This window comes from Oculina patagonica, chromosome 6, assembly GCF_052425735.1.
Source record: "Oculina patagonica isolate OP01 chromosome 6, crgOcupat, whole genome shotgun sequence".
NCBI lineage: Eukaryota > Metazoa > Cnidaria > Anthozoa > Scleractinia > Oculinidae > Oculina > Oculina patagonica.
This window is the reverse complement of record NC_135763.1, coordinates 29,675,574-29,696,253: the sequence shown is the minus strand read 5'-3', so window position 1 is coordinate 29,696,253 and position 20,680 is coordinate 29,675,574. Positions and strand designations below refer to the sequence as shown.

Sequence of the window (20,680 nt, the reverse complement as noted above, 5' to 3'; positions counted from 1 at the left end):
TCACATGCACAGTGCCTTTTTCCACTGAAAGCTTTAACGCTTCTATATTTTTCCACATTATTCTTTTTTGTTTTGACGTGAAATGAATTTCCTTTTTATGCCATTCAACTGGTTTAAGCTGATTTTGTTCAAGATTTGGAACGCAATATACATTTTCAAACCTAAGCTGGAGCTTGCCTATAGGCGTGTGTGTTAAAAAGAAGATGACTTCTAGAGCTTACGCAAACTGCGTGACATATTCAGACCTCGGACTACTGTGTAACGGTCACCCAAAAACCTCCGCTTTGTTGACGCAACTCCAACCTCCCCTTTGTTCCCTCCCCCAAAACGCTGGTGAGGGGGGAGGTAATTGGAGTAGAAAGCGCGATGGGATAGGGTGGAGTAAAAGACTGCAGGAGAGGGGAGGGAGGTGAAAGGATGGGAGTAGAAAGGGAGAGACAGGTGGGGGTGAAAGGCTAAGGAGAGGGAAAGGGAGGGAGAATTAAAATCTATGCTTGGTTATCTCACAAGAACAAAACTTAAGGTGGGGTTCTACCTGAATTTGAATGAAATTTTAAGAGATTTAAAGAAGGGATTGAAGAAAAAAATGGAAACATCACTAAACAGTTGACCCCCACGCAAGAGCACTCCAGGTTGTCAGGGGACTGTTTGGTGTCCGTCCACCAATTTTTAACTTCAAATTCTAATTTTAAAATCACATTAAATCTCCAATATTTCCTATTTGTCTAAATTTTACTAATCCTTTGAGAAAAACAATCGCCTCCCAGACATCCCCAAAAGTCGCCCAAAAATTAACAAAATACTGCAAAACAAAGATATATTGGATAAGTAAAGCTTTTTCGGATTCCTTGAAACGCGGCTGAGATGGTTTTCAGTGTTTTCCAGCCCTTACACTTTGGGTCAGTACTGCTATTCTTCATCAGTTGCTATAACAGAAATGGTATGAAACAAATACCTAATCATTGGTCAACAAGTTGTGATCATTTTCCTGACGATAGTTGTTACCTGATAAAGAGTTGTAGTACTGTTCCATCAAAGTGTAAGGGCTGGAAAATACCGAAATGCGTCAGCCACCTAAAGCGTTGGAAAAATGGCCTTCAGGTAAAACCCCGCCTTATTAAGTATTGCGAAAAGGCTGCACTTTGCTAAGTGTTAAAAATTTATATTTTCTAGTCGTCTAGTTCAATCGTTTATTTGTATTGTGCGAGATACATTTATAAATTGAGACCATTATGTCATTAAGTGATAATGCAATCTTGAAAACATTCCAGATATTATGTTCTACACACTAATACAGCTCATGCTGACTGTGTGACTTACGCAAACCTCCGACTGGGTGTTACTTAAGTGACTGCTTTTCCAGTGATTTTTACTGTACTGTCCTGCCTTTCAAGTCAAAGCAGATAGTTCATTATTAACCGCCCGATTTTAAGCTTCTCAAGCTTCTTGTTTGTAACATTTTAAGGATATTATTTTACTTGTATTTTTACATTTTTATTTGTACACAGCCCCACAAGCTTTTTAGCTTTAAACTTTTTACCGTGGTTAAATAAGTTATTATTATTATTATTATTATTATTATTATTATTATTATTATTATTATTATTATTATTATTATTATTATTATTATTATGTGTTCACTAACTTCTTATATTACATATTCTCACATAGTACTCTCACTAACAGTTGTGAGAAGAAAACAAATTTTATTGTGGTTGTTATAAGCAGTACTGATAGCTCCATATGCACAGAGATCAGGAGGATATTTTCAAGTATGCTTACATGAAATTAAGGTAAAATGTACTTAGTGCCTGGGGAACTAAAAATATAATTTTAAAAATTGACAGATTGATGGCCACTTAGTCACCCCTGGCAAAAAATTTAACTTTTTCTCTTGGAGGCATTGATTCTAGAATAACCCACATATAACCCAATCAGAACTTCATGGCTAAAACTCCTGACAAAGTTGTTCTGCATAATGGATGCAGAATAGGTGTCTTGAGATTTTCCTTGATAATTTTACCATTTTTAACAAAATTAACTGTTGTCACTAGGTAAAAAGACTGGTCAGATGACACATAGTAGTATTATGGGTTTTCCTGTTTGATTTCTTTCAGGTCACTTAAAAATTCAGCGATACTGAAGGCACTGTCATGCTCCTCATTCTTACAAGTCCCTACTGTGCTGCATCTTGCTTCATCTTGCTTTAGGACCTCTTTCCCATTATAACACTGGTCATGCTGATTAACTTCATAAGGCTTGTTACCTTTGTGTATTAGGTCTTCTGCTAAATTAAAAGGCTTCTCTCCTGTGTGAGTTCTTTTATGTTGATTTAAACTTCCTGCTTGATTAAAACACTTGCCACACTGGTTACATTCAAAAGGCTTCTCTCCTGTGTGAATTCTTTTACGCTGCTTTAGATGTCCTGCTAGACTAAAACACTTGCCACACTGAATGCATTCAAAAGGCTTCTCATGAGTGTGAGTTCTTTCATGTACCTTTAAATTCCCTGCCTGAGTGAAACACTTGCCACACTGGTTACATTTAAAGGGCTTTTCTCCTGTATGTGTTCTTTTATGCTTCTTTAAATGTCCTGCCTGATTAAAACACTTGCCACACTGGTTACATTCAAAAGGTTTCTCTCCTGTGTGTGTTCTTTTATGTTGCTTTAAATTTTCTTCACGATTAAAACACTTGCCACACTGGTTACATTTAAAGGGCTTCTCTCCTGTGTGTGTTCTTTTATGCTTCTTTAAATGTTCTGCCTGATTAAAACACTTGCCACACTGGCTACATTCAAATGGCTTCCCTCCTGTATGAGTTCTCTTATGTTTCTTTAGATTTTCTTTATGATTAAAACATTTGCCACACTGGTTACATTCAAATGGCTTCTCTCCTGTGTGTGTTCTTTTATGTTGCTTTAAATTTCCTTCATTATTAAAACACTTGCCACACTGGTTACATTCAAAAGGTTTCTCTCCTGTGTGTGTTCTTTTATGTTCCTTTAAATGTCCTGCCTGATTAAAACACTTGCCACACTGGTTACATTCAAAAGGCTTCTCTCCTGTGTGGGTTCTTTCGTGTTGCTTTAAATTTCCTGACACGCTAAAACACTTGCCACACTGGTTACATTCAAAAGGCTTCTCTCCTGTGTGTTTTCTTTTATGTCTTTTTAAATCTCGTGCCTGATTGAAACACTTGTCACACTGGTTACATTCAAAAGGCTTCTCTCCTGTGTGTGTTCTTTTATGCTCCTTTAAGGTTCCTTCACGATTAAAACATTTGCCACACTGGTTACATTTAAAGGGCTTGTCTCCTGTGTGTGTTCTTTTATGTCTTCTTTAAATGTTCTGCCTGTTTAAAACACTTGCCACACTGGCTACATTCAAATGGCTTCCCTCCTGTATGAGTTCTCTTATGTTTCGTTAGATTTTCTTTATGACTAAAACATTTGCCACACTGGTTACATTCAAAAGGTTTCTCTCCTGTGTGTGTTCTTTTATGTTGCTTTAAATTTCCTTCATTATTAAAACACTTGCCACACTGGTTACATTCAAAAGGTTTCTCTCCTGTGTGTGTTCTTTTATGTTCCTTTAAATGTCCTGCCTGATTAAACCACTTACCACACTGGTTACATTCAAAGGGCTTCTCATGTGTGTGAGTTATTTCGTGTTGCTTTAAATTTCCTTTACGATTAAAACACTTGCCACACTGGTTACATAAAAAAGGCATCTCTCCTGTGTAAGTTTGTATTATTCAGGCATGTTCTTCCTTATTGCTAGTTTGAGTGGAACTCTTGCTGCACTTTGTGTAATCTTTTACCAACAAAGTACTTGTACTTTACAGAGAGTTCAGCTGGTAATATGTCATTCCCCGACCTCAAAACACAAAAGAACAATAATATCAGTGTGCTGTTTCAAAAATTATTCTTATTCATAGTTATGACACAGAATTCAAAAGCGTGTGGATTACGTAACCATGTTTGTTTATAGAGAGTTGCGTTATGTAATCCTTTATTACCAGGTGCATAATCTCCGCTGGCCTATCCCCCACTCAGGGGCAAGAAACTTGGCATAATCTCTGTATCTAAATGTCCCTTTGTAGAGATTCTTGTCATTTCAAAATAGTTACGAAAGCTGGAAAGTTTGGGTGAATTTTCAATCATCCCACTTCCCCTTTGGCGATGTAAAACACAGCTATAGTCTATTTTAACCCAGCTGCTCATTGCCCCAGGCACAATCTTTTCCCATGTCTTATCCACGTCGAATAATGAGCGGAATAATGATAGATATTAATGATAGATGTGCTTATAGCCCAAAATGAGAAGTGAACGACTTTTAGAAAATTGAAATTTATGAGTATACTTTCCATACTTCCTGCATGTAAGATTTTATGGTTTTAAAAAAAACTCCATTTCTCTGGAAATTCCAGTTAAGCATCACACGGTTCTTTCCCTTATATTTGATTTTTGAGCACCTTGTACCCCTTGGAAAGTGGGTGGTTATGAACATATTCTGTAGCAACATATTCTATTGTCATATTATTTGCAAGAATATAATGCAATGCATAAGGCAAGGAAAAAACTATTCCTCCCCCTTCCCCCCATGACAATGAACATAGTCTAGAGCAACATATTCTATTGTCATATTATGCATACACACACAAATATACTTTATTTAGACACGGTAAAAACATCAGTTACAAGAACGGATTAAAACACAATAAAAAATCTGATTTACATGTTTGCCGTGTGGGAGCACGAGGGAGACATCAGGAAATTGATAAGACTTTTAAAGTGGCTAAAAGATCTAGCAGCTCTAGCATCGTGGCTATTCCACAACTGTGCCCCACTGTAACAGAAACTTTGTTTTAAAAAATCAGTACGGGGCTTAGGTAGAGCTAACTTACGGTATTTGCCTTGTCTCTAAGATTATATTCTGTGCTGAATGATTTGAATAGGTCTTGTAAGTACTCCGGAACTTGTTTATTGATAGTTGTAAACATTAGTTTCGCTTTATGCTTTTCACTTCTGGTATAGAGGGTATCCCATCCTACATGTAGCTTTGATCGGAGGGCGGTAGCACTAGAATAGAAATCCGACTTCTGCGTAATGATCCTTATGGCGCGATTCTGTAACTTTTGCAATTTATCAGTTAGTTCATTGCTGAGACCATCCCACACAGGACAGCAATAGTCGAAATACGGTTCAATGAGAGCTCTATATAGCAAAATAGCTGAATCTTCGCAAATGAATGGCCTCAGCCTTTTAAGAGCACCTATACCAGAGGAAAAAACCCTAGCAATCTCATTAACATGTTTGGTCCATGACAAATGTTGGTCAATGTAGATTCCCAGGGATTTAGTGTGGCAAACTCTATTAAGGTGATTCCACGGAATTACATTGCGCATCCTTGCTGCGCATAAGTTTTCGCGTCATTAAGCGGGTGCACGAGCGCGCGCGCACACAGAACACTACGAGATTCCCTTCAGGGTAAGCTCGGTAGGAAAATAAATGGTCGTTTTCTCTTAAACGAGCACGGTGACCCCCATTTTTTAATGCATTAATTTAAATGTCATACGGTGGTCTACAATATATCGCGATTTAAAGAAAAGTTTAAAATTCTACATTGAGATATTTTAATTTTAATGCCGTAAAAAACACGTTTTAAGGTAGTGCCGTTAACGTGCGCACAAAGCAAAATCTTTAATTTCTTTTATTATCTTAATTCCTGTACAATAAGAATAGTTTTTAATATAAGATCAAAGTCTATTTTGTTGAACTAGACTAATACTTTAATGCAAAAATAATTTTTTTCTAGAAACAATAGCTCCCCATTCGGATTACTAGGGTTCCTAATATATAACTCGCGGGTCGTATATTTACTATAATGCCCATCCATTTGACACAAAAACTAGCGCGGTGACCCCCATTTTTTATTTCATTTTTTTCATGCTTATAACATAATTGTAACCTGGACCAAGTTTCAGAAAATTTTTAATACTCCTTAAAATTCAGTGGAATCACCTTAATCTGTTGGCCTTCTACATGTCTGTTTATTGAATGGTCGGCGGTATTTGAAAGCCTCTGACGCGAGTCAATAAACATAAGCTCGGTTTTAGCAATATTTAAACTTAAGTTATTTACCGTCAGCCATTCGTGAAGGTTGACAAGTTCGTCATTTATTGAATGTTCTAGTTCGGGTAAGCAATTGGCGGCAATGCTAATGCTTGTGTCATCAGCATACATCTGAGGGGAGGCTTTACTCAGACAATTCGGCAAATCATTGATATATATCAAGAAAAGGAGAGGCCCAATTAAGCTTCCCTGTGGCATGGACGCCACAGGTAACAGGGCGTGTGCCAGATAGCTCACCATTAACTCGACACTTTTGTTGTCGGTCACTGAGATAAGAGTCAAACTACCTTAGAGACTTTTGATCAACTCCATAGCAAGCTAACTTTGGCAAAAGAATCTTGTGCTCTATTGTGTCAAAAGCCTTTTTCAAATCTATAAATACCACACCATTAATAAAACCGTTGTCTATATTAACAGACCAGCTGTTAGTAGCTTCAAGCAAGGATGTGAGGGTGCTATGTATGGATCTAAAGCCGGATTGACAGTTAGCTAGAAGATCGTTTACGTTAAGATACTCATAAAGTTGATTGTATATTATTCTTTCAAAAATCTTAGCAACAGCAGGAATAATCGACATCGGTCGGTATTAACATCCTGTCTTGCTCCCTTTTTTTCTTCCCTTGATGGTGCAAGAATATTGGCCGCTTATTTGAGAAACTTGGATGGTAAATTGTCCAGGCCAGTCGCCCTATTAACTTCTAGTTTTTCAAGTAATTTCAGGACTTCACTCGTACAGCAACTGCCGAAAGTAAAGGTCTTGTTAGCAGAGGTGAGAAAGCTTTCTGGTTGGGTATTTACCAGAGGTATTCCTCTTGCCAAATCATGGCCAATTTTCGCAAAATGATGATTAAAGGCCTCTGCCATGTCAGCTGCAGAACTTATCTTGTTATCACCAATTTCGATATGAGCAATAGTTTTCCTCTTGTGATGATAAGAATTTAGTTCATTCGAGGATCCTTTTTGTTAGCAGCAAGGTTTCCATTAAAATATCTGCTTTAATGCATATGGCAAGGAGAAAACTATTCCTTCCCCCCCCCCCCCCCCCCAGCCCCGCACACACATTAGATGTTGTGGCCTAATGGTTAGCATGCTAAACTCTGGTTTGAGCGACATACTCTCATAGCGCCTCTCTCCACCCAGGTGTGTAAATGGGTACCTGAGAGGGGGGGGGGGTTACCCTGCGATGGAAAAGCACCCCATCAAGATGGGAGTGGAAATACTCCTAGTTGCTTCCTGCTAATGAACGAGGATAACCTCTGGCCTGATGGGCAACTAGGCTATTAAGGCAGACTTTTACCTTTGCCAAACACTCACAATGGCTTTGACATTTTTGAGGGGGAGTTAAATCTGGAGTGGTAAAGGGGGATTCCAATCACTAATCACAAGCCTGTTTTTCTTTAAATCATGGATTATTGTGTATTTTTAGACAATTAATCATGCATCACATAATTATTTAGTATACATTCTCGAAACGGGCATTTCAAGTCAGAAAAAGCATTCCTTTCACAAATTAGCCACCAAACTTGATCCCTATAAGTTCATAAGTATAGAACGAAGAAAAGTCTCTTTTAACTTGTCAAGTATATCAGGGAGCAGTCATAAAGTATAGTGGGGGAGGGGGGGGGTGGGCTATGAAAAATTGGCAGTGAGTCACTATTTTTGAACATGTCAAAAAGGGTGGGTCAGGAAAAATAATGCACTGCATATGGGGTGGGTCATGGTTAGATTATTCATTTAACGGCATCTATAATAGCACAAAAATTCTATCAGAATGCCTAAAACAGTGTTTCTGAGGTTCTAAAAATCTAAATTTTCCCAGGGGAACATCCCCCCAGACCCCCCTACTTTGTTACGTACCTAACATCATTAACTCAAAACCACCAACTATTATTATCCCTTTAAACTGCAGAGACTACATCTACAATGATACAAATATTCCACCAGAATCCCTAAAATAGTATTTCTGAGTTTCTAAAAATCCAAATTTTCCCAGGGGGAAATATCGCCCCGCACCCCCTACTTTGCTTTGTACAAACATCATTAACTCAAAACCACCAACTATTGGTATCCCTTTAAACTGCAGAGACTACATCTACAATGGTACAAATATTCCACCAGAATCCCTAAAATAGTATTTCTGAGTTTCTAAAAATCCAAATTTTCCCAGGGGGAAATATCGCCCCGCACCCCCTACTTTGCTTTGTACCAAATATCATTAACTCAAAACCACCAACTATTGGTATCCCTTTAAACTGCAGAGACTACATCTACAACAGTACAAAAATTCTACCAGAATGCCCTAAAATAGAATTTCAGGGATTCTGACACTGACATTCAAACTTGTGTAAGGTGCATTTATGGTGCAAAGTTTGAAGAACACTGCTCAAACATTTCTAGAGAAACTCTTGATTCAGTGTTTTATCTTTTTGTGGAACGATTAATGACGTCATCACTTTCCTCATTTGTATAATACAAAAACGTAAATATCTCTAAAATGAAAGAAGATATTTCAAAAAGGAAAACATCATTCTCTTTTTTTGAAAAGCCTTCAAAATAAGCAGCAATTATTTTTTACTTCATAGGCACTTTAAATATGAAACAGTGCATGAATTCTACTGAAAACAATAAAAATTGTCATATTTATTAGTAACCAGACTGTATCGATTCATTTCCGATATCGATTTCTATCGATTGACTACACCTGGCTTAAATAGAGTGATCTACTTGCCCATGATCAGTGGCGAGGTAGTTTTGCAGTTCCTACTTATCCCGACAAAACTACTCGAACTGTTTGGTAATCGAACTCAATCAAACTTAATTGAACGATTGGGTTCGATTAGTTTGATGATCGAACACAATCCAACGCAAAAAAATGTGAGAGAGTTTGACTGCGTTCTATTTCCGAACTAGTTGAACCCAATCGAACCTAATCGAACACAATCGAAAAATCTAATTTTCACCCCGAATACCACCAGTTTTTTGAACAGTCTGTTTTAACAATAGCTACAAATAAAAGTATTACTTGAAAGTATTACAGTAACTTGTTAATTGAATTTACAAATGAAAGTATAAAAGGACTGTAAAAATCACGGAAAATAAAGTTCAACAGATAGTAGAAAATTAATCTTACTTCACAGAAATTCGAGTCTTTAACAACCTGAGTAGCCTTTGTAGCCGGAATTTTGTTCGAAAGCAGACATGCGGGGTTATTGCAGACTCGCCTCCTCCCATTCCCCTCGCGACTTTGCGGTTGGTTTTAGTGGCTTTGCTGAACGCTTGCGCTACCCAACAAAAACCGCCAGCTGTGCACGCTTTAACCCAAGCAAAATACAATAAACTGGAACAAAACTTGTGACTCTTTTCACACTGCATACCCCCATTTCAGTCGAACGTAATCCAACCGTGAGTCCACAGTCGAACATCCTTTTTATTTCAATCATTATCCAGACACAATTCGAAGGCAATCGAACCTAATCAAACTCAATTGAACTTATCGAGCCCAATCAAATGCAATCGAACATTCGATTGGGTTCGATTGCTCAAACTTTTTTGTGAGAGTTGATTGTGTTCGATTACCGAACGCAATCGAACCCAACCAACGCGATTGGGTTCGATTAAGTTCGATTGAGTTCGATTAATCGAACTAAGTAGATCTTGAATGTGACTGTCGAGCCGCCGAGCCACTAAAGTAATAGATCTTGTATTGTTTAACGTAAATTATTCTTTGTAAGTAAGCTTTGTATTGTAATTTTAAATAAGCTATGTATTGCAATGTAGTGTAACGTCAGTTTTAATAAATAAACTGCATTATTTAAAAAAAAAAAAAATAGATCTTGTATTTGACTACCGAGCCGCCGAGCCACCTAAATTAGTATAGCTAGAAAAGTGGCCCTGTATTCTGTAGTTTAGCCCAATATCATATTGGAAAAAACAGCAGATTATGTGTGGACCCGAGAATAGGACGATTGATTCCTCAGGTAAATATAAACCTGTGAATGAAGTCGGTTGTTTTTCTACTCAATTCGGCATGATACAGACAGGATTCCTCGAAGACTGATTAATTATCACTCTTCTTTCGCTTAATAAACACAATATTTCCACTTTTTCTTACCTCTACTGAAGCAAAACAGTCTATAAGTAAACTGCGAACGGTGCGAAAGACTTCGACACGATCTGAAAGCGGCCATTGAAGAACTAGAGCCCAGTCTACTCGCAACAACTGGAAAGGGACACAATATATAAAAACCGAGGACAGGACTAACGGAATATTGGAATGAATCGATCGAAAGCTGAACCCTTTAAAAAGCACGAAAAACAAACACGGAAAACTAAATAAATAAACAAACAAGTTCAAAGCTATTGACCATATCAAACCAGAGAACAATTTGGAATTTATCTGAGCCTAGCCCCTAAGGGGGTATATGGGATTTTAAGTGATGGGGATGATCAAAGAAATCAAATAGACCATGTGCTGATAAACAAGAAGTTTCGTAAGTCAGTAATTGACACCATGGCCAGAGTCTAATGATCAGCAGACATTGGAAGCGATCACCATCTTGTATGCATGAAAGTGAAGCTAAGACTAAGAAAACAGCAATCCAAAGAACAGGGAAGTATACGGACAAGGTATGACACCAACAAATTGAAAGAAAAGAACGTTTTGGAAACCTTTAAGATCACTTTGCAGAATAGATATCAGGCATTAGAAGAAGAGTCACTGGAGGGAGAGGAGGAGGACGAGAGAGAAAAGGAGTTTCATATAATGGAAGAAGCATACACGAAGACAGCAGATGAAGTATTAGGCCGTCCTAGGAAAAAAAGAAAGCCATGGATAACAGAAGAATCGTGGGCGCTTGTTGACCAAAGAGAAGAGATAAACAAGAAGATTCTAAGTACTCGTTCAGAGAGGATCAAGAAACGACTAAGAACAGAATACAAGGAAAAGAGTAAAGAAGTAAAAAGGAGCATAAGGAGTGATAAAAGGAAGTGGATGGATGGCATAGCAAGTGAAGCAGAGGATGCTGCAAGAAAACAACACATGAGAACGTTATATGGATCGACAAAAGTGCTATGCAACGAAAGGTCTAAGAGCAGCACAGCCATCCTTGATAAGAGCGGCAATCTCGTGAGCGGCAAGAAGCAGGCAAGATGGACAGAGCACTTTAGAGAAGTACTGAACAGAGAAGAACCAACAGACCCTATAACAATAGAAGATGAAAGCGAGTTCGAGCTAGGTGGATTGATTGAAGAAATCGTGATCACTGAGCCAACAATCGGCGAGATAAAAGCAGCAATTGAGCGTTTAAAGAATGGGAAATCTCCAGGCGTCGACTCCATCACGGCTGAATTGTTAAAGGCGCACAAGGAGCTCTCGGCAGCGAAAGTACATCAGCTACTGGAGAAAGTATGGAAACATGAAAAGATCCCGGACAAATGGAAAACAGGGTTAATCATCAAATTGCCAAAGAAGGGAAACCTCAAAGAATGTAAGAACTGGAGGGGAATTACTCTACTTTCAGTAGTCGGCAAAATACTTGGACGGATCGTGATTGATAGAATACGGAATGGAGTTGATATCAGACTGAGGAATGAACAAGCAGGATATAGAAAAGGCAGAGGAACAACAGAACAGATTTTCATATTAAGGAACATCGTTGAACAAGCAAACGAGTGGCAGGCAAGTTAATATATATTAACTTCATAGACTTTGAAAAAGCATTTGATTCTATCCACCGTGAAAGTCTATGGTTAATTATGCAGAAGTACGGAATTCCGGACAAGATAGTAAGAATGGTAAAAGTGTTCTATGAGGACTTCAATTGCGCTGTAGAAGATCAGGCAGAAGCTTGTGAGTGGTTCAACATCAAAACAGGCGTCAAACAAGGATGCAATATGTCTGGATTTCTCTTCTTAATGGCTATGGATTGGATTATGAGCAGAACTGTAGGAAAAGGAGAAAACGGAATCAGGTGGAACTTTACATCTAAGCTTGATGATCTAGATTTTGCAGATGATGTGGCGCTTTTGTCTTCTACTAAACAGCATATACAGAACAAGACTACTAAACTACTAAAATGAATGAGGAAGCAACACGGGTCGGGCTGAAAATCAACAAGGGAAAGACAAAAGTGATGAGGATTAACGGGAAGAGTCAGGAGAAGGTTGCAGTAGATGGGCATGATATCGACGAAGTTGAGGAGTTTAATTATCTGGGAGCTATCATTTGTAAGGAGGGAGGAGGAATGAAAGATCTGAAAAACAGGCTGTCCAAGGCGAGAGGCACATTTGCCAGACTCAAAAGAATATGGAACTCAAAGAGCATCACGAAGAGGACCAAGCTTAGACTGTTTAAAACCTTAGTCGTACCGGTGCTACTGTATGGATGTGAGACAGGGAAGATGAACATGGGAGATGACCAACGAATAGATGTGTTTCACAACAAATGCCTCAGGAGGATTCTCAAAATAAACTGGCAAGATCACGTTAGCACTAGGGAGCTCCTTGAGAAGGCAGAGACGAGGTTGCTAAGTGAAGAGGTTAAGATGAGAAGATGGAGGATGATAGGGCATATCCTGCGACAAAACAGAAACAGCCATACCAACATAGCCCTATCATGGACACCTGAAGGAAAAAGGAGGAGAGGAAGGCCTAAGACCACCTGGCGAAGAACAGTCGAGAGAGAGAGGAACAGTGCGGGATGGCGTACATGGGGTGAGGCAAGAGCTGCTGCAGCCAACAGAGAAAATTGGAGGCATTCTGTGGAGGCCTTATGTGCCACGAGGCACAAAGATGCTAGGTAAACAGGAGTTTTCTATTCTGAAATTCTTTTGGGTAGGAAAATTTGGCAAGTATTTTTTGGGTGGTAATTGGTTTAAGTAAGGATTTTTGTTGGTATTAAAAGACAATCTTATCTAGAGAATCATGGTGACAGCGGTGATAAAAACGATTGGGACGATTATATCAGAACCAGCCTTAGCGGTAGGAGTTGTTTACAAATACTACACTAAAAACCAACATTTTTTAATTTACTTTCTGGAAATACTGTAGTGTCCTCTTCCAGTATTCACTAGCTTCTTCTAGCATCCCTTAATTAGTGATCAGGGCATATTTATAAATTATTATATATTATCGCATAGTATTCTTATTTAGTACAGATGTGTGAAGAAAACAAATTTAATTGTGGTTGTTTAAGTATACTAACTGAATAGTTCCTTATGCACAGGGATGAGGAGAATATTCTAAAAATGCTTACGTGAGGTTTGGGTAAAATGTACTGACTGCCAGGGGAACTACATATATAATTTAACAAATTGACCGATTGATGACTACTTAGTTCCCCCTGGAAAAAAATAATTTTTACCTTGGAGGCATTGACTCTAAAATAAAAAAAAAAAATGGCACGCAAATGCATGCAGAAACGATGACGTTTCACAAAGGGTCTTACATAATTTTGAGGAAATCTGTCAAAAACTTATCGTAAATAAAAGTAGCTGACACCTTGTGCGTGAAAAAGACTGTTATCCAACTGCAGCTTACATTTTTCAAACATAAGAAGCAATGTTAGTGATTGTATAAATAGCATAGTTAGGATCTGATTCAATTTAAATAAATACAGTACTTATAAATTCACAGGCAAAGGATGCAATAATACATTTTCTTTGTAGATTTGCTCAATTGAACAACAGTTATATTTTATTTTATATTTTTAATTTTTCTTTTTAGATTTCCCTATTGTCTCAACAGAGATTGCGTTATATTATAGTGTGACATCTGATAAACGACATACGATACGCGCGAGTAAGCTTTTAAAAAAAGGTCAAACGGTCTCTTGCTCACAGCGGCCCTTTAAATTATAAGAATTAGAAATTTCTGTCTACTAAATTTAATAGATCCCATTATTCACAATTAATCTCTTTCATTTATACATTGTAATGTTCCATTCTGACTGCACGGGAGTATTTTGCTTTCGTGTTCTACGCGGCGATTTCTTGTTAAGTTAAACTTGATTTCTGTTCGATCGCGACGGAATAAAAGAACCCATCGTGCGATGGCAATAAGCAATTTTTGACGTCATCGCTTAAAAACTGAATAATAGAAATATTAAAGAAATATAGTTTTATAGGATAAATATACCGTATGATAATGTACTAAATAGAGGCAGGAGCCCATGGGCTCCGGATGGAGGATATTACATGGCCACGCCAAGATACAAAATCTTTTCATGTGAGAGGATAACATGCAATTCTCATGTGTGAAGATATGATGTTTTCACACAAAAGCTCACCTGGCATTTAATTGGGGTTTATATAATAAAAATTAATATATATTGTTATACCAGAAGCAGACATTGTTCTTGTCATTTTTTTATGGGAGTCTCCCCCCCCCCCCCTCCTGGCCCAAGATGCATGCTCTTGGGTTATTCTAGAAAAATTCCACACTCCTGTTGCCAGACTAATGTTGTTTGAGATTTTCAAGTGTGGGTGGGGGGGGGGGGGGGGATCTTTATGTGGTGTCTGGGAATCTGGGATAGCGGATGAATATCCAACCCTAACTTCAATGTTTTTCTTTTGAATAATTTGTCTTACAAGCTCTTTCATTTAAAACTTGATATCTTTTAAAACCTCTAAGGTGCGGGATTGCAGAAAAACAGCTCAAGCTCATTTGCAACTCATTAAATAACAAAAGAATGACAAAACAGCACATTTGTTATATGCCTCGTTCTTTTATCCACTGATTTAATTCTCCACAATCCCGCACCACTCTCTTTTAAATTATACATTTGTTACCTCATACATTCTTAGTTAACATGTTTATCACTGGTTCTGTAAAATTCTTGGAGAAAAAGCCAAATGTTAAGGTAATATTAATTTGCAGGCTCAAAAGAAATATGGAAATCCTGGCAGAAGGAGAAGGGGAATCAACTGGTAAGGATATCCAAGCAGGAACTGGGACTGAGCAAGAAAAATATTGTCACCATTAGGGTAGTGGAATCTGAAGTTTTTTTGGAATAACCCACGCAGAGCTACATAGCAAAAACACATGTCAACGTTTTTCTGCATTAAGCATGCACAAAAGGTGTTTTAAAATTCCCCTTGATAATTATTTATAGAAACGTTTAACAAAAAAGTGGTCACTATGTGAAAATGCTGGTCAGATGACACAGTAATACTATAATTTGTCCTGTTTGATTTCTTTCATTTCACTTAAAAGTTCAGCAATGCTGAAGACATTGTCATGCTTCTCAATCCTACAAGTCACTTCTGCGGTGCATGTTGCATTATCTTGCTTTAGAACCTCACTCTGATTATAAAACTGGCCATGCTTATTAACTTCAAAAGGCTTGTCAGATTTGTGTATTCTTTTTAAATGCACCTTTAAGGCTCCTACACAATTAAAACACTTGCCACACTGGTTACATTCAAAAGGCTTCTCTCCTGTGTGTGTTCTTTTATGTTGCTTAAAGTTTCCTGGCTGAGTAAAACACTTGCCACACTGGTTACATTCAAAAGGCTTCTCTCCTGTGTGAGTTCTTTGATGTTGCTTTAAATTTCCTGACACGCTAAAACACTTGCCACACTGGTTACATTCAAAAGGCTTCTCTCCTGTGTGTTTTCTTTTATGTCTTTTTAAATCTCGTGCCTGATTGAAACACTTGTCACACTGGTTACATTCAAAAGGCTTCTCTCCTGTGTGTGTTCTTTTATGCTCCTTTAAGGTTCCTTCACGATTAAAACATTTGCCACACTGGATACATTTAAAAGGCTTCTCTCCTGTGTGAGTTCTTTTATGTCTTGTTAAATCTCCTGCCTGATAAAAACACTTGCCACACTGGTTACATTCAAAAGGCTTCTCTCCTGTGTGTGTTCTATTATGTTGCTTTAAATGTCCTGCACGATTATAACACTTGCCACACTGATAACATTCAAAAGGCTTTTCTCCTGTGTGAGGTCTTTCGTGTTCTTCCTGATTGCCAGTTTGAGTTAAACTCTTGCTGCACTTTGTGAAATCTTTAGCCATCAAGGTATATCTACTTTAGCACTGGTCATATGTCATATATCAGACCTTAAAACACAAAAAAGTAACATTAGTGTGTTGTTCCAGAAAATATCCACGCATCTCCCTTCCCTTACAGAAGGAGTTTTGATTTGAAGTCCCCACCCCCTGTAAATTCCAATTGAGTCTCAAACTCTTGTTTAAGAATTTTGGCTATTGAGACCCCCCTCCCACTCCCTTAGAATTTCCAGCAACCCACTGTGGGGTGGGTATGGATTTTGTCTGGAGCCACTTATTCTCTTGTCATATTATATGCAAGATTACCGTACCCAAATTCGCAAGTAGCCAATCAGAAGCGCGATCTACTGTCCTGATATCATACGATATCAAGTCACTGTCCTGATATGCCACCATATCATAGCCATATATTTTCAATTAAAGTAGCATTAGCGTACGATGAATTGAAGAGGTTTTATCGATTAAACAAAACCTCGTAATTTAAATTTAGCTGGTGTTTACCGGTCGTAAATGGAGAAAAACTTTCCCGCCAAAACTAAACTTGAGCACGCTCGCAGCGTGATGTTTGCCGACGAGTATTGAAACAGTTGAGTCGGAGTTTTCAAATTTTTCGCTAAATTTTAATTTTGAGAATTTAGAGAATGAAACTCCAAACAAAACAGTAAAAAAAATGTCAGAAGAGGAACTTGATAAAAGTGTTGAAGACCAAAAAAGTATCAATACAAGCAAGTTAACACAATTTACACTACGTGCCTGGCAAGCATGGGTTCAACAGAGCGATTAATATCACCAGATTTTTGGCTGAATTTGGGTACGGTAAATACCTAATAGTACCTTTTTGGTACGCTTCGGCGGCATATCAGGCTCGTTTGGACTCGCCATGGGTATTTTGGCTCGACTACGTCTCGCCAAAATACGAACCATGGCTCGACCAAACTCGTCTGATATGCCGCCGAGGCGTACCAAAAAGGTACGATTAGGTATAAATACTGTATAATGTGATGCACAAGGCAAGGTGAAAATTATCCCTCATCCCCCAAACACACACTAGGGCTTTGAGATTTTTATGAGGAGGATGTTGTATGTTAAAAATAAGCCAGGGGAAGCTACTCCCATATATGGGCTCTATGGGTATATGTGGCTTAATAGGGAATGCTTTTTGCCTCTGACTCTGGAATAGGCTATAAAAATCACTGTTTCTTTTGGAAAAAGGAATATATTTTACTTCAATTTTGTTTCGTTTCCTCAGCAACAAAATGGTACTGTTTTGAGTTCAATATAAACTATTAACCCAGTACAGTCAGTGGGAGCTACTATCCAATCAGAATCTTTTAAAAACACTCGTTAACACAATTTCAACACATTTTAGCATAGCAAACAAACTGGTAAAAACCTTTAAAATATTGTAAATATCGTAAAGATAATTGTCAGGAAGACGAAAGACATTGAAAATTATTACAAAATAGAATTAAGGTGGCTGATAACTGTTTTCAGTAATTTCTCGACCTTATACTTTCATGGGTCAGTTCTACAGCACTTTATCAACTGCTATTACAGACACTTGTAATTTTACATTTTTACCTTTTTAACTTGATTTTTAATCTTGTAAGTAGTTTTATTTTAGGACCTCCCTGAAAACCACTCCATCAAACAAACCGAACTCACTGAAAAAAAAACATTCTGTAATCTATAACCAGTTCTTGGAGGCTCAAATTACTTCAGCCAGGAGTGTAGCATGTGTTTTTCGTAAATGGAGAAATTCTGAAGAGGTGCCTTCAGATGTGCTCTGGGTTGATAGCTTTAAGGCTACCAGGATTGCCACTTTGACATGATGAAGGGCAAAGATTTCAAGGTTTTAAAGAAAATAGGTGAGAAAGGCTGTGCATTCAGAATTGCAAACTAGTGTGGACAATAGGCCACCTTCAACTTGAACTGGCTGCTTTCTTGTGGCCTATAAATGTGTAATTTGCTTGTAGTTTAATACAATGAAAATGGTACTTAACAATAATCCCAGAATACCACAGAGTTCCCATACAAGCGGCGTGACTGTTTATATGTTCGAAATGTAAAGAAATGTATGGGGATATGGAAAGGGTCTTATTATGGTAAACTTATTTCGAGTAATGTCTACTTTTAAGCTCAAAATAAACGTAAACCTACCTCAGCTGTTGTCGTTTTTGAGCCTCAAAATGGCGAATTTGGGCATTTTGGAGGGTTTTGCGTTGACTGTTACTCATGTTATAATGTTATACCTTAAAAGTAGACACAACTCGAAATAAGTTTACAATAATAAGCCCCTTTCAATATCTCCATACATTTCTTTATATTTCGAACATACAAACAGTCACACCGCTTGTATGGGCCCCCTGTGGGAATAATAATATGATAGATACATGTAGATAGATAGAAATTAGGGCCTGTTTACATGGAGGTGGGGGACCCCGGGTAGGTGAGGTAACCCGCCTAGATGGGGTAACCCGCCTTTCCATACAATCTCTCATTTTTTCTTGATCACGTTTACATGATAGGTGGGGAACCTCGCCTAGGCGGGTTGCCCAGCCTGTCGGGTAGGGTAACCCTCCCAGCCGGGGTCACGTTTTGCCATGTAAACGTTTCAAGGTGGGTTACCCGTCTACGGCCTGGGTTGACTCATGTTTAATCTGAATGTGCGCCAAATGCAAACCACACAAGATATGGCTGCTTACGGCTTCAGATACCGCTACAAGCCCGGCAAGCTTTTCCTATAGCTTCATCTGCCCGATGTGGAACAACAGTGCAAAAGATGCTTGAAGAATTAAAAGTGAAAGTGAAGCATCTAGCGTAGGCCTGAGCGAGTCTCATGCTTTGACTATAAACAACAATGACTTCGACAACTGCTTCGACTACTTTGCCTAATCAACTAATCAGTCGAAAGCAGAAGATGAGAGAAATCCTCTGGAAATATAAAAGATTGCGTTACAAAACGAAGTGCGACTTGCGACTTCAATGGAATTTATTTCGAGGCTGACCTGGCTTGCCCTTTACGAAAATATGTCATTGTATGGCCTTCGATATTCTCAGAAACAAATTCAACTCCGAAGTTCAGTAACTGAGTCTATGAAACCACTGAAAGGAATGTGAGAAAGAAATCTCGAAGCCATTTTGTCTGTTTACGTGCTAACCTCGTGAAAAGGTCACCCCGGGGTGGCGGGGTAGGTAAGATTGTAGTAAACGCAAGCTAATTTTCGACCACAGCTGGGCGGGTTACCTCACCTACCTGGAGTCCCCCACCTCCATGTAAACAGGCCCTTAGATAGATACTTAAAATACCTTTTGTAATTTGTTCTGTTGTGTTCTTTTAACTGTTCAACTGTTCTGGGATTTCTGTTATTAAGTAAATAGTAAAAAAGGATGAAAAAGACCTGCTTTTGAGGGGCTTGCTTTGTATGTACATGTATAGGCATAGTTTCTACTAACTATGGTATAGGTATACCAGAGCCAATTTATTTACGCACGAGCACAATCGAATGCAATCCTCTTAATTGTGTTTGATTAAGTTTGGTTGACGAACTCAATCGAAAAATTCTGATGGATTGAGTTTGATTGTTTCGGAAATCAAACTCACTCAAAGTTCAGTGTTCGATTTCGTTCGATTGCCGAACTTAATCTACGGATTAAGTTCGATTGAGTTCGATTTTCGACCGTTCGATCAACCATCTATGCCGGGAAATATTTCACGTTTATTCCCGAGCGTAAATTCCAAATATCAACGTTTGATTCTTATTGATTCTCCAGCTGTTTTCTGTAAAAACATACACGTGTCATTCAACATAGGACGTCGACATAATATTTGAAGAACAATCATAATGGTGGAAATAATATAAATCAGTAACAGATGGATTCCGTTTTGTTTTTTCACTCCCTATTTCAGTATGATACAAAGAGGAACCATCGCAGACCAAGTAATTGTTACTCTACTGTCCCTTAAACACAATATTTCCACTTTTTCTTACCTCCATTGAAGCAAAACAGTCTTTCAGTAAACTGCAGAAGACTTCCATGCCTGTCTCGTACCCAGTCGTCTTTTCAGTCCGCGGCCATTGAAGTACTAGAGTCCAGTCTGCTCGCCAGAACTTTAAACAACAACCCAAACCGAGGACAAGACAAATGGAACACTGGAATGAAACGACCAATCAACTCTCGCGCTCCCTGTTTTCCCGTCTTACCACCTTAACCTTAACCTTCGCCTGGGACGAGGCATTAATACGTGTAACTAATCTCAGTAATCTTGAAATCATTTTTTAACTTATTAGAATTGTAAAAACAAATTTGTGTAATGTCTACTATCTATCTATATATCTATTTAGTATTAGTATTTTTATATTTTATATTTGTATATTTATGTTAGTGTCCTCAATCAGGGACGGCGGAGCCGGGGGGCTTTTTCCGAAAAAATAACACTTTTTCCGAAAAAATAAAGACTTACTAAGAGAAGAGTCTCTTAAGCCCCCCCACTTCAAGTCACTAGTCAGCCCCCCCACCTGGAAAAATGTT

The 20,680-nt window shown here is 38.2% G+C and overlaps 1 pseudogene across 1 annotated transcript; it reads right to left on the bottom strand.

The window, feature by feature from the left end:
• Positions 1-1,176: 1,176 nt before the first annotated feature.
• Positions 1,177-20,259, bottom strand: LOC144656424 (uncharacterized; annotated as a pseudogene). The gene is made up of 6 exons (XR_013571301.1): positions 20,140-20,259; positions 19,457-19,510; positions 17,729-17,811; positions 15,306-16,198; positions 3,823-3,911; positions 1,177-3,758 (listed from the first exon to the last, which is right to left on the bottom strand). The product of XR_013571301.1 is annotated as an uncharacterized LOC144656424 (transcript).
• Between the last annotated feature and the right edge of the window lie 421 nt (positions 20,260-20,680).